Genomic DNA, 14951 nt, shown 5'->3' on the forward strand with positions numbered 1-14951 from the left:
GCGCAGCTTCACGTGTCACACACGCGCGCTGCAGGGACGCGCGGCTATTGCGGCGTAATACGGCCAGCCGCATCCTCCCAGCGCTTGGGAGCAAGCGGCTCTTTTGCGCGCATGTGTAGGGTCACTCATTCACAGCGATGTGCTTCATTTCACAAACTTTATCAAGAGCAACGGTGAGGGTTATTGACAGCAAAGCAAGTGTTGTGTGTGTGTGTGTGTGTCTTGTAATGTGTGAAGCGACAGTGAAGGAGTTAAGAAAATTGAGGGGAGGAAGGAAATTGAGGAAAGGGGCGCAGTGAGGGGGGGGGGAAGGCCTTCCAGATGGTGGTTTTTGTTTTGTTTTTGGGTGGGATGTAAAGGAGGGTTAAGAACACAAGAGCCCAACTACACAGCATGTTGGTTATGCATATGTACACTTAAGTGCAAGGTGGGGTTTGTTTTGTTTTTTTCAACACCAATTGCCAACAATTGGAACCCCAGCATTGGGGGGGGGGGTCAGGGAAGGGAACTGTACCCCTCACCTGTATTGTGGGGCTGAAGGCTCCTGCGCCTGTAATTTACACAGGGGGAAAGCTCCCATTGATGTTAATAGGATCACCAAAGGTCTACCTACGTTGGCATCATCCTTCCCACAGTGGCCAAGCAGGTGTCCATGCGAAGCATCCCCAAAACAAGGGGGGGTCAGGAAGGTGCTAGCTTTCTTCTCCTACAGTTGTTCTGTATTATGTATTCAATCACATGCTGCCCTTGAATGTGACTCATATACTTAATAGCTGTCTTACTCTCTCTTTTAAGCCATCTCAAACAGTGGTCCTTGCTACATCTTGTGACCAGGATGGAATTCCACAGAATAATTTTGTCTTGAGTGAGGAAAGGCTTCCTTTGGTCTTTCCTGAGTCTCCAGTCGGTCCATTTCATTGGATTACTCCCAAGGTCGGGCATTAGGGTTGCGCGCATGGTGTCCCAGGCAAGCCAAACAGATGCTTCAGGCAACGGTCCTTTAATTTATTTTTTAGGAGTGCTGGAGAATCGGTGTGCAATCTGAGCTCAGGGTCAGAGCACGCAGAAGGCCTGCCTTAAAGCCTCCCCAATAAGTTGATTGCAAAAGTGCAATTTCAGCCTGGAACTTTCTAGCTAATTACCTTAATCCGTATGCTATGCTTGTCGGGGTGGGTGTGGGAGATGCAACCTTAGAGCAGATAGCTGCAGATTACTCAAAGCAAACACACAAAGGCATTCATTATTACAGCAAAAGCAAGGCTTTGATCCCCCAGGGATCTGGCAGGGCACTGTGAGCACAGGATGTTGGACTAGACGGGCCTTTGGTCTGATCCAGCACAGCCAGAGACAGAAATTCAATCACGCAGGCCTAGATTGGTCCTGTGCCACTGACCATTAACCACCACATGTTGTAGCAGTGGATTCCATAAATCATTTTCATGTTGTATGAAGGAATATTTTCTTTGCTTCCGAGTCTACTGCAAATCAGTTCCACTTGGTGACCCTCTGTTCCACTAACTACGACGACTGATGGAGAAACGCTTATATCTATCTGCTTTCGTCATACTATTTGTAACTGTATAAACTTAATTTATTTCTGTGTAAACTAAAAAGCTCAAAATGCTATTATGGGTTGGAGCCAGTGCTATTGTCCCGCTCAGAGCAGACCCATCAAAATTAATGAACATTGCTAACTTAGGCAATTTAAAATTAAAAGGAGAAAGAAGTGCTCTGAAATGCAAATCTGTTAAAAGGTAATAACTAAATAATAAGATTTAATATTTGATGTTTACACCTATTTAGTAACAATAACAGTTACTAAGCATTTAACTTGTGTGCATTCAGTACGCGCTTGGCAATAAAATAAATAAAGCGAGGACAGGCGTCCAGGAAAAAAGACTTTGGTAATCCTACCCACCAATGTGTTTTGACTATAGGAGATGTTGGCTTTAGGTGCGATCCCTGGAATGTAACCACCACAAAAAGTTTGGGCTTATTGTATGACACACTTCAGGGCGACCCTCAAGGATGTTGACTGCTTGCTTGCCTCGTGTTGTGTTTCAGTTGGTCCCTGCTAGGCTCTTCTGGGGACCCTGGGGGTGTTGAGCCAAACTCCCAACTCTCCAAAGCAGCTTGCTGGCAAATCTTGCTGTCATAGCAATGGCTTCCTCCTCATTCCACATTTTCCTCTGGGTTGGCAATGGGGTGGGCCAGGCAGCACCCTCCAGGGCAGGTTAGGCCCCAGCCAACATCATCATATGCTTCATTCCTACACCAGTTTAGTAAACTGAGGAAACCGCTACCAATTTCTCCTGCTGCGCAACAGCATTAGACATTGCACTCTTCCTGGAGAAGCCAGAAGCTTGCACTCCCAATGTTTCCTCCCCTCTGTCCCAGATAAATCCAGGGTGGTGGTGGTGGTTGTTTTAATGGTAGATTTTCTGTCAAGATACAGTTGACTGAGCTGCTGGGGGGTGGGAATAATTTTTCACTTTCCCCCAGTAAATCAATGCCTCCCAAGCAAAGCTGATGGCAGGAAATGTATTGCAGGCTCTCCTAATCCACCCCCTGGGCCCGAGGCCTGCAGATTTCCTGCGCAGAATCTCCATGTATGAGAATCTGAGGAGGTAGAGAGGCCTGGGAAGTATGTTGGGGGGGGGGATAGGGGGGATGATGAGGTCTGTAGATAAAAGGACCAACTTCTAACATTTGACAGATATTTGAGAGAATTTCCCAAGAATGGTTCCAAATAATGAAAGGGTGGGTTGGTCCATTCCATGGTAGCTACATCAAAGCTCACGAAACTGCAAGGTACTTGTAAATTGCACAGGGAGGCAGACCTTTTGTCTGAGTCACGAATTGGCCTGAAGCGGTGCAAAATTATTCTAAACAAGTTACTATTAACACATAAAAGTAAAGTCAGTCCCCACAGTGATGCAGTTAGGAAAAGTTTAGGCCCGAGAAGATGGGCTCAAATCCCCATAAAGTTCATTAGGTGGCCTGGGGTCAGTCCGTCACTATCTCCCTGTACCTCACAGGGTTGTTGTGAGAATAAAAATAGGGAGGGGGGGCGAACCACGTGTACCAGCCTGAGCTCCTCGGAGTACAGGCAGGATTAAAATAAGTAATAAAAAATAATTACTGCATAAAGTTTACTGGCCTCGCCTGCCCTCATATACTCATAATTGTTCATTTTTGGCCTGAGAGAAATAACAAACTTTTGTAAGGTGAGCTGGCAAATATATTTGCATAACTTACACCTCCCACCTTCAGCAGAAATGTATAATGGCCGCCTGGAGGCAACTCTTAGCTCCTCAGAAGCACTCAGCCAAAGGGCTGTTTGCAGGCTTGTATTGACAGAGCAGCGCGCTTTGGAGCAGACATAATACACCCTAAAGAAGCTTGTTTGATGGAGTCAGAAAACTGCATGGCACCTGTGTCTGTCTAGAGCAGGGGTTCCAAACTAAGGCCCGGGGGCCAGATGCGGCCCAATCGCCTTCTAAATCCGGCCCACGGACAGCCCGGGAATCAGCGTGTTTTTACATGAGTAGAATGTGTCCTTTTATTTAAAATGCATCTCTGGGTTATTTGTGGGGCATAGGAATTTGTTCTTATTTTTTTCCAAAATATAGTCCGGCCCCCCACAAGGTCTGAGGGACAGTGGACTGGCCCCCTGCTGAAAAAGTTTGCTGACCCCTGGTCTAGAGCAGTGGTCATCTGCAGCCACTATGTGGCTAACGGCACTGTTGGTACTTTTCTCTGTGGGTAGGTTTAGTCACATTATTAGAGCTGCAGGCTCACGCAGTAAACTACAGTATTAAGTGGCCACAGTGCAGCTATTGGTTGTATGAAGCCATTTTTTATTTGTTACATTTATATACCACCTTTTTCTTACAAGGATCTCAAGGTGGTGTGTACGTGGTCTGCCTCCTTGTCATTTCATCCTCACAAGAACCTTGTGAAGTAGGTTAGGCTATGAGATGGTGACTTGGCCCAAGGTCACCCAGGGAGCTTCATGGCTGAGTGGGGATTCGAACCCTGCTCTCCCAGATCCTAGTCCAACACTTTAACCGTTACAAGCTGCCTCAAAGGGTAGCTGCCTCATGGGGGGATCTAGATTGACAGCAGGCGGCTGACACACGTTCCTTAAGAAGAAGAAATGGAAACTTTCTCTACCACTTAAAAAAACAACAAACATTTGGCAGCATTTAGGTACCCAAATCTGCATGTTGTTCTTCCCCAGCAAAACATACAAATTAACTCTCAAACCCTATAATTGTGAGGATTTCAAAGCTCAGGATGCGCTTGCCAAGTTGCTAGATCTGGTTTGGTAGAATCGTAGAGCTGGAAGGGGCTCCGGGGGGTCATCTAAATCTTGGTATCAAATCAAGATTTCCAAGCATCAAAACCCCTCAGCACCCCTCCCTGCATCAATTTGTCTGCTGAGAAATACTCCTCTGTGTGGCAAAGGATTCTGGGGTGTATTTTATCAGGGCTGGCTGAAATAAGGCATAAATCTATAGGCACTGTACAGTCAGAGATTGTCACACAGCAAAATATGAAGTGATTGTCACAGTGTCACACAGCCACAAGCTGAGAGGGCTATTGAGATCATGTCCTGTTTATGTGCTTCTAATAGAAAACTACTCAGCCGCTGTGGAAAATAATACTGGTCTGGGTGGGCCTTTGGCCCATCAGGGCTTCACTTAATGATCCTAGCTTTGTGCATGGCGGAGAGAGAATGAAAGCTGTTGTGTGGGGCAGGATATTTGTCATCTTAAATTGCTGTAATCATCGTGTATCTATAATATGGTTATACACAATATAGGTGTTTTACCTATATTACTAGCATTCAGGTAATTGAGCTATAGTCCTATGAGTTATAGGACAAAAGATTAAAACCTAATTTTGAGCATCTGTGACACTATAATGTACCAAATTACATAACCGATCCATCCAGCTCAGTATGGCCCTAGGGTCTCAGGCAGGGAACCTTCCCTGTCTCGGTTCTTTTTGAGTCCTTCACTTGGAAATGTGAGGGATTGAATTTAAAACCTTCTGCTTTAAAGCATATGCTCTGCTACTAAATATGCTACACGCAAAAATGCCTGTCTGCATCTGGTTGAACTCTCAGGAGTGAGGAAATTTGGTTTGCTCCTCAGGGCTTTTGGTGATTTCCACCCCTTGTTACCGGTTCCACACAAATTGAATGGTGTGAAGGGAAGAGGTTGCAATTGTGTGTTTATTTTTTAAAAAATAAAACAAAACATGAGGAGGATCGGTCTTGACACCAGACCTTTGGAATCACAAAATCTGAGGCAGGGCCATCCCTACCATTAGGCAGAGTGAGGTAGCTGTCTTGGTGGCACACACTGACCGGTGGGGAGTGCACAGAGTTGTGTGTGCCCCACATCCTGCCCCCTGCCCCCTAAGGTAGCCAGCTGTGCTCAGGTGTAGTGGAATATGCTGCCTCACCCCCAGTGTTAGCCTTCAATTTCCAGTCTGGTTAGCTTTTGTACATGGAATGTGGGGAGGCGCCATCTTGTCATTTGCCTCAGACAGCAAACGGTCTCATGCTGGCCCAGGCCTGTGGAGAAATTGTATCGCTCATTTGGAAAACTTGATCTATTCATTTTATTACATCGATACCCCACCTTCCCTCCAAGGAGCTCAAAGTGATGCATATATGCCCCCCTTGCCATTGAACCCTGCAAGCACACCGTGAGGTAGGTTAGGATGAGAGACAGTGACTGGCTGAAGGTCACCCAAGGAGCTTCATAAGATAAGATAAGATAAGATAAGATAAGATAAGATAAGATAAGATATCTTTATTGTCATTGTCCCCTTGCGGGAACAACAAAATTACTCGGTTGCTACATCCACTCCAATAAAGCATTCCGCATAATCAAAAATTACAAAAACCCAATTAAAAACAGTAAATATAATACAAAATAACAAGTAAAATAAGATGACTTCAAAGTCCAGGCTTTCCATTTAAGGCCAAAATCGCTCTAGAGAAGAAACTGTTCCTGAGACGGCTCGTTCTTGCCTGCATTGTTCTATATCTCCGTCCCGATGGCAGGAGCTGAAAGAAATGGTGACCAGGGTGTGTTGGATCTCTTGATATATCTAGTGCTTTTCTATGGCACCTGGTGGTGTAAATTTGTTCTAAGGTAAATTTGTTCATGGCCTGAGAGGCATTTTGGACACATAATCCAAAACTGATTTGGACACATAATCCAACTGTGACATCACGCCTGGTTCCCCTCTTCCCAGCTCCATACTACAGTACAGTGGTACCTCGGTTTATGAACACAATTGGTTCCGGAAGTCTGTTCATAAACTGAAGCGTTCATAAACTGAAGTGAACTTTCCCATTGAAAGTAATGGAAAGTGGATTAATCTGTTCCAGACGGTCCGCGGAGTACTTAAACTGAAGCGTTCATAAACTGAAGCGAACTTTCCCATTGAAAGTAATGGAAAGTGGATTAATCCGTTCCAGACGGGTCTGCGGAGTACTCAACCTGAAGCGTACTTAACCCGAAGCATGGGTGTAATTGGTTCCGGAAGTCTGTTCATAAACTGAAGCGTTCATAAACTGAAGCGAACTTTCCCATGGAAAGTAATGGAAAGTGGATTAATCCGTTCCAGATGGGTCCGCAGCGTTCGTAAACTGGAAATTCATAAACCGAGGTGTTCATAAACTGAGGTTCCACTAAATTAAAAAAATCCTTCAGTATCACCTTAAAGACCAACTAAGTTTTTATTTTGGTATGAGCTTTCGTGTGCATGCACACTTCTTCAGATACCTGAGGTTCCACTGTAGTGGCTGAATCTCTTTGCCTTATTCATTTGTATTGCAACTGAGAAAACTAGGAGGGCACATATTTACCCATGTCATGCTGTCCCAAGAGTATGAGGTGTTGTTGTGTGTATGGAAATTGTGTCCCACCAAGGGGGTTATTTTCTCCTGGTTAGCCTGAATCCCCATTATTCCAGTGCAGGCAGGAATAGTTCTTCCAGATGATGTTGGACTACAACTCCCAGAATCCCTAACCATTTGCCACACTGGCTGGGGAGATTGAGAGTTGGAGACTGACTCATGCTCAGTCAGTAGAGTGTGAGACTCGTAATCTCAGGGTTGTGGGTTCAAGCCCCATGTTGGGCAAAATACTCTTGCATTGCAGAAGGTTGATACAACATAACATTATGCTGGGGGGGGGGGTCTGTTCATCTCTGAACATTGGCATTACTCCAAGACGTCATGCCCCAGCATATCTATCTTCCCTCACCACTGCCTCCCATAGATTTGCTTTCATTAAAGAGAGATTTAATGCCTTCCCTTCTAATGTACTGAGACATAGATTCACCAAGGGCCAGGTGTCTACTCTATGCGTCTGTGACAATAAGTCAATGGAATCCTTCCAGCATATAATTTTCATTTGTCCTCTGCATAATGCGGTACGAACAAATTTACTGGGCCCAATAATCCTGAAACTGGCTGATTCCCCATCAGAGACACATCTCGCCTTAATTTTACAGGACTACGACCCCCATATAACCTTGCAAGTAGCAAGGTTTTTAACTTCAGTTCTCTCTCAAAAGAGCCGAAGTGGTCTGTTGTATGGCCACTGAAAGTTTTATTTCTAATCGTAGTTTTTATATGCTTATGTTTATGTTTACATCTAACTCCAATGGCTGTGGTGGGGCCGTCTGCTGAAATCTGATCTCTGTATTTTTGTATTTTTGTATTTTATGTTGTGTGTTGTATACCTAATGGGCTTATAGCCATAATAAACTCTGAACATGAGCAGAAGGTTGAACTGGATGGCCCTTGTAGTATGAAAACAAAAACCCACTTCACGTTTACAGCTTACCAATGTAACAGATTAATTGTGGAATAAACAGACTTGATCAGATACAGGAAGGGTTGGCCTGAGATATATGAGCAGGGTGGGAAATTGCAAAGCAGTTTGGCCAACCCATGAAAGTAAGAGATTCTGTCTGTGACAATTCCAGGTCAAGCTTAAATGTATACAAGATAAACGTATCAACCATTTGCAACTTCAATAAGAGGTGATAACAATGTCTTTCCAGTTTCACTGTGCTAATTTAATACCAGTCTCCTGAGACAGACATGAATGCCAACTAACCAACCAAAGTGGAAGGAGAAACCATTATATTGTGGGAGGCTTAAATAAATAGAATAACGTCTACTTATAAATTCTAGTTGAGGAAGTTCCTGTTAGAGTCTCCCTTTGAAGTCTCTTGGCTGGAAAGTAGTCAGTAGCAGAGTGTCCTAGTCCAGGAGAAGGGAATGTTCTCCTGCTGGTTTTTGAAGGCTGCCATTTTTGATGTCTGATTTGTGTCCATTTCATTATTTTTCATAGAGAATGACTTGTCTGCCCTGAGGCAGAGAGAGCAGCATTCTTGGCAAATTGCAGTTTGTTTATTAGGAGGGTGGTAAAGACTGTTCTATTCCGCCCACTGTGACAATGTATTTTTAAATGGCCTGGGTACCGTGTTATGGCCCCCGGGCACTGTTGTTTTAATTATGTAATTGCTATACTGGATTCTGTTTCAATCTCATTATTTTTTATTGCATTTTCGTGTTTGCAACCTGGGCCCTTGGGTCTGGGAGGGTTGAAAGGCAAGGTAGTAATTTGTTTCATAAATAAATAAACAAACCACCTCCTTTGGAAGGGGGTGGGCTTTCCATCCTTGGAGGTTTTTAAGCAGAGGTTGGATGGCCATCTGTCACACATGCTTTAGTTGAGATTCCTGCATTGCAGGGGGTTGGACTAGATGACCCTCGGAGTCCTTTACAACTCTAAGATTCTATGAAATATATAAATACCATGGGAAGGTGGCGGTAAGCAGGCAAACGAGCCCCTGATGGTCTTACAGCTATCACTGTAGTTAGGAATAGTCACCGTGTTTCCCTTTTTGACATGCACATTATCCATGTTACCCAACAGGACTGTCCCAACTGCTTGTGCACATTTGTGTGAGTGCGCTTACCAACTACCGGTAAGAGCAGGTGCATGTGATATTTTAATGCGTGTGATGAAGTGGGCTCTAGTTCACAAACTCTTCTACTACAATAAATCTGCATGACTTTAAGATGCCTCAAGATTGTGGTTTTGTGTGTGTGTGTGGTTACCCTTCTGGAAGTGATATAGAAGCCATCTTCCAGAGGCACTGCCGATTTCTTCTTCTTGAAGAACTCCTGGGTAATTTCAGGGTTCCAAGGAAAACATTTGGGATCCACTACTGGGAAAATAGGGGAGATGCTTTAATTTGAAGTGCAAATTAAGTGTCAAAAAACTTATCAGGTAACAATTCACACCTCAGGCATGAGGGCATAATTAGCCATTTATCACTTCCCTGGTTTGGAGAGGTGAGAGACACTCTCTCATTCTCTCCAACACCATTACAATTTTACTATTTATACCCCACACTTCATACTGGGTTGCTTGAGCCACTCTGGGCAGCTTGCGACATATATAAAAACATAATAAAACATTAATTTTTTTTAATAAAAAAACTTCCCTATACAGAATCGTCTTCAGACAGCTTGGGGGGGGGGTCGAATAACTCCATACCCTCCAACATTTCTCCAGTGAAAACAAGGACATCCTAAGAAAAAGTGGGACATTATGGGATCAAATGAGAAACTTGGATGGCTTATCTAAATCAGGGAAAATAGGGATACTTGGAGGGCCTCTGCTTCTTCTCTTATAATAATAATAATTAATAATATTTTTTTATTTGTACCCCACCCATCTGGCTGAGTCTCCCCAGCCACTCTGGGCGGCTCCTGAGCTTCATAAATGTAAAGGTTTAATATGTTAGGAGCTGAGTGAATACCAGACGGTTTTGGGACACAAAACTGACACCACAGCGTAGGGCAGGCAGATGTGTAACAACAACAACAACCAGGCCTTTGGCTGATTAAACAATCTAGAGACTTAAAAAACCTGGCAAGGTTATTGCTGGGCTTTAAAAAATATGTTATGTATTTTGTGTTTTTATGTTGTAAACCACCCTGTGATCTTCTGATGAAGGGCAGTACACATGGGTGTAGCCGGGGTGGGGGCAGGGGGGCAGCTGCCCCCCTCCTGAGCAAGTAAAACAATAGAAATACTTAACTAACTGATCAATCAGGTCAGTTCTGCCTCCCCCAACAAAAGTCCTGGCTACTCCCATGGCAATATATAAATTTAATTAAATAATAATAATAATAGCAACAGGGCTACTTCTGCTTGTCTTGCTTCTGCAGTGGGGTAGATTGGACCCAGAGGAAAAGGGCAGTGGTGACAGTAGCAAATACTCAGGGAGGGGGTCCTAACGAGGGCACCTTGCCTGTAGGACCCTCTGAATCTGGAGCCAGTGCTTTGGACGTATCTCTTCTGCCAGGTCCTGTAGGAGGAAAAGGTAAAGTAAAGGGACCCCTGATCATTAGGTCCAGTTGTGACCGACTCTGGGGTTGTGGCGCTCATCTCGCGTTATTGTCCAAGGGAGCCGGCGTACAGCTTCCAGGTCATGTGGTCAAGCCACTTCTGGCGAACCAGAGCAGCACACAGAAACCCTGTTTACCTTCCCGCCGTTTACCTTACCTATTTATCTACTTGCACTTTGACGTGCTTTCGAATTGCTAGGTTGGCAGGAGGAAAAAGGGAAGCCTTTAAATCATGTGCACTTCCAAGCACAGTCACAGGCAGCATTACAGAGGAACCGTCATTTTGTCTACTGTGAAATGGGAATAACGACCTTCCTCACAATAGTGTGGTGCCAAGCATATTATCAAGATAGCCAAACACGTTGTAAAGTAAAAGTGCTACAAACATGCTATGGCATGGGGGTGCAGTGAGGGTGGGGAGTTTGCTTTGCAAGGGACAGAAACTTAATTCTTGGAGGGACATTGGTGATAGTGAATGGCGAGTGAAACAGGAAAAGCCCCTGTGGGGCTTCTGGGTTCTCTGGGAAGGTTTTTGGGCATCTCAGAGTGGATAAGGGTAGTACATAGCCCCAAGATGTGCCTCCCGCTGTGGTTCCCCCCCCCTTTTCTTCCCTACTCTGGGGTCAGGCCAGAACTGGTGGGATCCTATTTCAGAATGAAAACAGAGCCACTACAAATGTTTTTGGTTAAACACAAGCTTGTTGGCTGGTGCCAAAGGGCTCTGAAAAACAGCTGCCACCATTCCCCCTGGGGTCTGAGTTGAATGCAGCCAGCGCTGGGGGTTTAAGTGGGGGGTGGGGTGGAGAAGTGTTTATGCGTGAGAGCGAAAGCAGCATTGCTAAACTTTTAAAAGATCCATGCTCTCTCTGTGTGGGTGTGCGCATGCACACACACATGCATGCAAAAAAAGAGCTCTCTTATGGCTTGTAAAGATGGTTTACTCCTTGATCGCTGAACCAAGGAGGTAATGGCTGTGTTTAATCTCTGAGCTAGAGATCAGCCTCTTTGAAGACCACAGGGCTAGATCTGCCCCCCCCCCACCGCCAGAATATCAGCTGGTCAAGAGGCCAGAGGGTGCAATGGCAGTGCCAAAAAGGGCTTGTTGGTGGCAGTCCATTTGGCAGGAGTTGGAGTTGGCTCTTGGCTCTAAAAACGGCTGCTCCTTCAAACTGGTTGTTGACCAGAGCTCTAAGCCTAGAGAGAAGCACAACTCAGCCAGTGCAGAGGGGAAGAGCTAAAGGGAGGAATAGGGCGACAACAGTATCTGAATTTGCATATTAATATTACAGCATGCAAACATAGAGGATATAGGAAACTTCCTTATACCACCAATGGGCCTTCCAGAATGCTTGCTGTTTTCCTGCGGGATTCAATTGCATGCATGCAAATTCAAGTTGCACAATGAGGTCCTTTGCAACAAACTTTCTTCCCGAGAAGATGGGACTTTTTGTGATAAGGAAAGTGACAGGACAGGAAATGTACTGGGAAGTGTGGACTAAGTTCGATGCAATGCATTCAAACCTCTTGGCAAACAAATCAAGATAAATGCTCCATAAATGGGTTGCTTGGAATTTCCCTGAATAGGAACAATGGTTCCTCTAGCTCAGTTTTACCTACTCTGACTGGCAGGGCTCTCCAAATTTTCAGACAGGGGACTTTCCTCATCCTAGACAATGATGCTGGGGATTGAAGCTGGGATCATCTGCCTGCAGAGAAGATGCTCTAACACTGAGGTGCCCTACCACAAAAATGCTCGTCTGTGTGCAGAAAATGCCCTCCAGCTTGTGAAATGCACACCAGAGCCTCAAGTCAGAGCTACCATCACGAATCAACTTTGATGGGCACCTGCTGAGGCTCAGGAGGGCCAGATCTGTCCATCTTGGTCGCTCTTAGCTTCTCATTTTTCCCGTTTTAGTTCTTAACATTCTCACAACAGCTTGTTGTTGTTGTTGTTGTTGTTGTTGTTGTTGTTTCAGTCAGAGAAGATGAAACACTGAGGGTACCTTGGCCAAGTCCACTTACCCCCCCCCCCCAAGGCACGTGTTGTTGAACCCTGGGTACAATCCAGGCAAAGTGTTACCATTTGATCCTGCTGATTATTTCAACTGCTCTCTCTCTTTCTTGTTCTCTCTCTCACTGTGAACATTTCAACAGAAGGTGTCGTGACAGAGATGTGACCCTGGCGGGCTGCATGCCTCATTCTGAATGAATTCATGACTATGCACAATGTTGTATTTACCTAGTTTAAGGGAAAGGCGGGGAGAGACCCCTGGACGTGTCATTTCATCAGGACACATTTTAGAGGACAGGAGGCAGTGCCTGTGTGCCTTTTACAGCTTCTTCTTCTTCTTCTTCTTCTTCTTCTTCTTCTTCTTCTTCTTCTTCTTCTTCTTCTTCTTCTTCTTCTTCTTCTTCTTCTTCTTCTTCTTCTTCTTCTCACCTGTCTTGTTTATACAGTACAGTGATTTGTGTTTAGAGTCCTCACTGAGGTGGTCAACTTGCCTCTGATCTGTGCCACATTGTAATGTGGGCTTCCTCCATACATATCCTATATAATAAAGTCCCTGTGTCTCTGCGTCCAGATTCCCTGTGCCCCTTTGTCCGCGCTAATAAGCATGTGCCCCACGGACACAGGGACTGGACGAAGAGGCGGGACGTACACACACACACGTTCTCTCCCCCCCTCAACCCTCTGCCTCCCGTTCCCCTGCAGCGGCAGATCAATATGGCGGCATCGGGCTCCGGGGCTGCGGTGGCGGGAGTCCGGTCTGGCTCCCGCTGAGGGTCGCGGCCCTGGAACCCGATGCCGCCATCTTGGTCCGCCGCCTCCGCCTCCTGACAACCCTACCTGGCCCGTGGGAGGAGCGGCGGGGCCGCAGCCTTCTCTCCCTCTCTGCACTCGGCCGCGGGACACGACGGGAGAGCGCTTTGTTTAATTGCGTTCCTGGCGCGCCCCGCGGCCGAGCGCAGAAAGGGAGGGAAGGCCGCGGCCCCGTCGCACCTCTAGCACCCGTTTTCATATTTACATGCCTCAAGACTAGGCCAGAACGCTCTTCCCAACATTTAATAGTCAAATGGCAGAGTTAGTACTAATTCTTTTGTACAGAGCATTATTCAAGCGGATGAGCCTCCACAATATTCCAGGGTGGTACGCAACCAGATTTGCTGCCTCAAGTGAGACCGGAGCCTGAGATAGGGAGGCATGGATGGGGGTGGCGGCTATGCAATGAGGAGGTTGCTGGCTTTCCTTCCCAGCCTTATGCTCTTCCTGGCACCATGTGTGGCTGCTTACTTAATGGGGAATGCCAGTGGTTGTGAAATATACAGCAACAGAGGGTGTGTGTGTGTGCATGTATGTTATTTGGTAATCTATGGAATGTGGCAAACAGGAGGGGCACTTTTAACCCGGGACTGAGTCACCCAACTCAGAAACTCCCAGTTTCTGTCTCAAACCCCTTAAAAATAGGCTAACCCTCACCAGCAGGCACTCCAAATGCTCAGTGATGCTTCTGTCGGCAATGCTACCAGCATTGGGAATCCGCAAACCAACACGTAACTGAGCCCTGGGCCAGGGTGAGGCAGGACTGTGCCATTGCCACCCCCCCTCCCGGCCTCTTGCAGTTGGCAGCTCTGAACCACACTGGGAGCCACCCTCCGGAGCAGGCCGAGGCCCGCTCTGACAGGGTCCGTGCCGTTCTGTCAGGAATTAGAGGAATCTGCTCCATAAACACAGCTCACCACAACACTCACGTTGCAAAATCACAGATGGTTCTCTCTCTTCACCCCCCTTCAGCCCCCTCAAACAAACTGCTTGGACCAGTTTCCCTCCCAAAGAACGCAGGCGAACTGAGTCACAGGGCCCCCCTCCCCATAGCAGTCAGTCCTCAGCAGACTGGACCTTTAGAGAAGAAGGTATGACGACCCTGTTTGGCAGAGAAAAGAGGAAGAAAGAAGACGAGGCAGGACATGCCTGAGAGCTGTGCGGCAGTCTTCCTCGGGAGGTGGAAAGGGACTCCCCCTTTCTTGGAGGATTTGAAGCAGAAGTTGGATGGCCATCTGTCATGAATGCTTTTAATTTATACTCCTGCATTGCAGGGGGTTAGACTAAATGACCCTTTGGATCCCTTCCAACTCTAAAATTCATAGAATCATAGAGTTGGAAGAGGCCACAAGGGCCATCCAGTCCAATCCCGTGATTCTATGACTGGGAAAGGCAGGGAGAGAGGTAGTGCAGAAGGCTGAAATTTCTCCAAAGATGTTTTCCTGAGATCCCCCCCCCCATTGTTTTGTGAAGGCTGTCCTCCCAACCACTGCCACGTGCTGGAACGATACTAGTCTGGGGACATTGTGGAAGATGCTAATGGCTGCCACCTTGTCAACAAATCCGCTGCCCCCACTTGAGACAAGCAGAGGGCATCCTTCCCAGACCTGCTGCCCTCTGGAGGCGGTTGGAGGATGGATGGCGGCTAACAGATTGAGGTTGAATCCT

The sequence above is a fragment of the Zootoca vivipara genome, chromosome 12, assembly GCF_965207765.1.
Source record: "Zootoca vivipara chromosome 12, rZooViv2.hap1.1, whole genome shotgun sequence".
NCBI classification, from domain to species: Eukaryota; Metazoa; Chordata; class Lepidosauria; order Squamata; family Lacertidae; genus Zootoca; species Zootoca vivipara.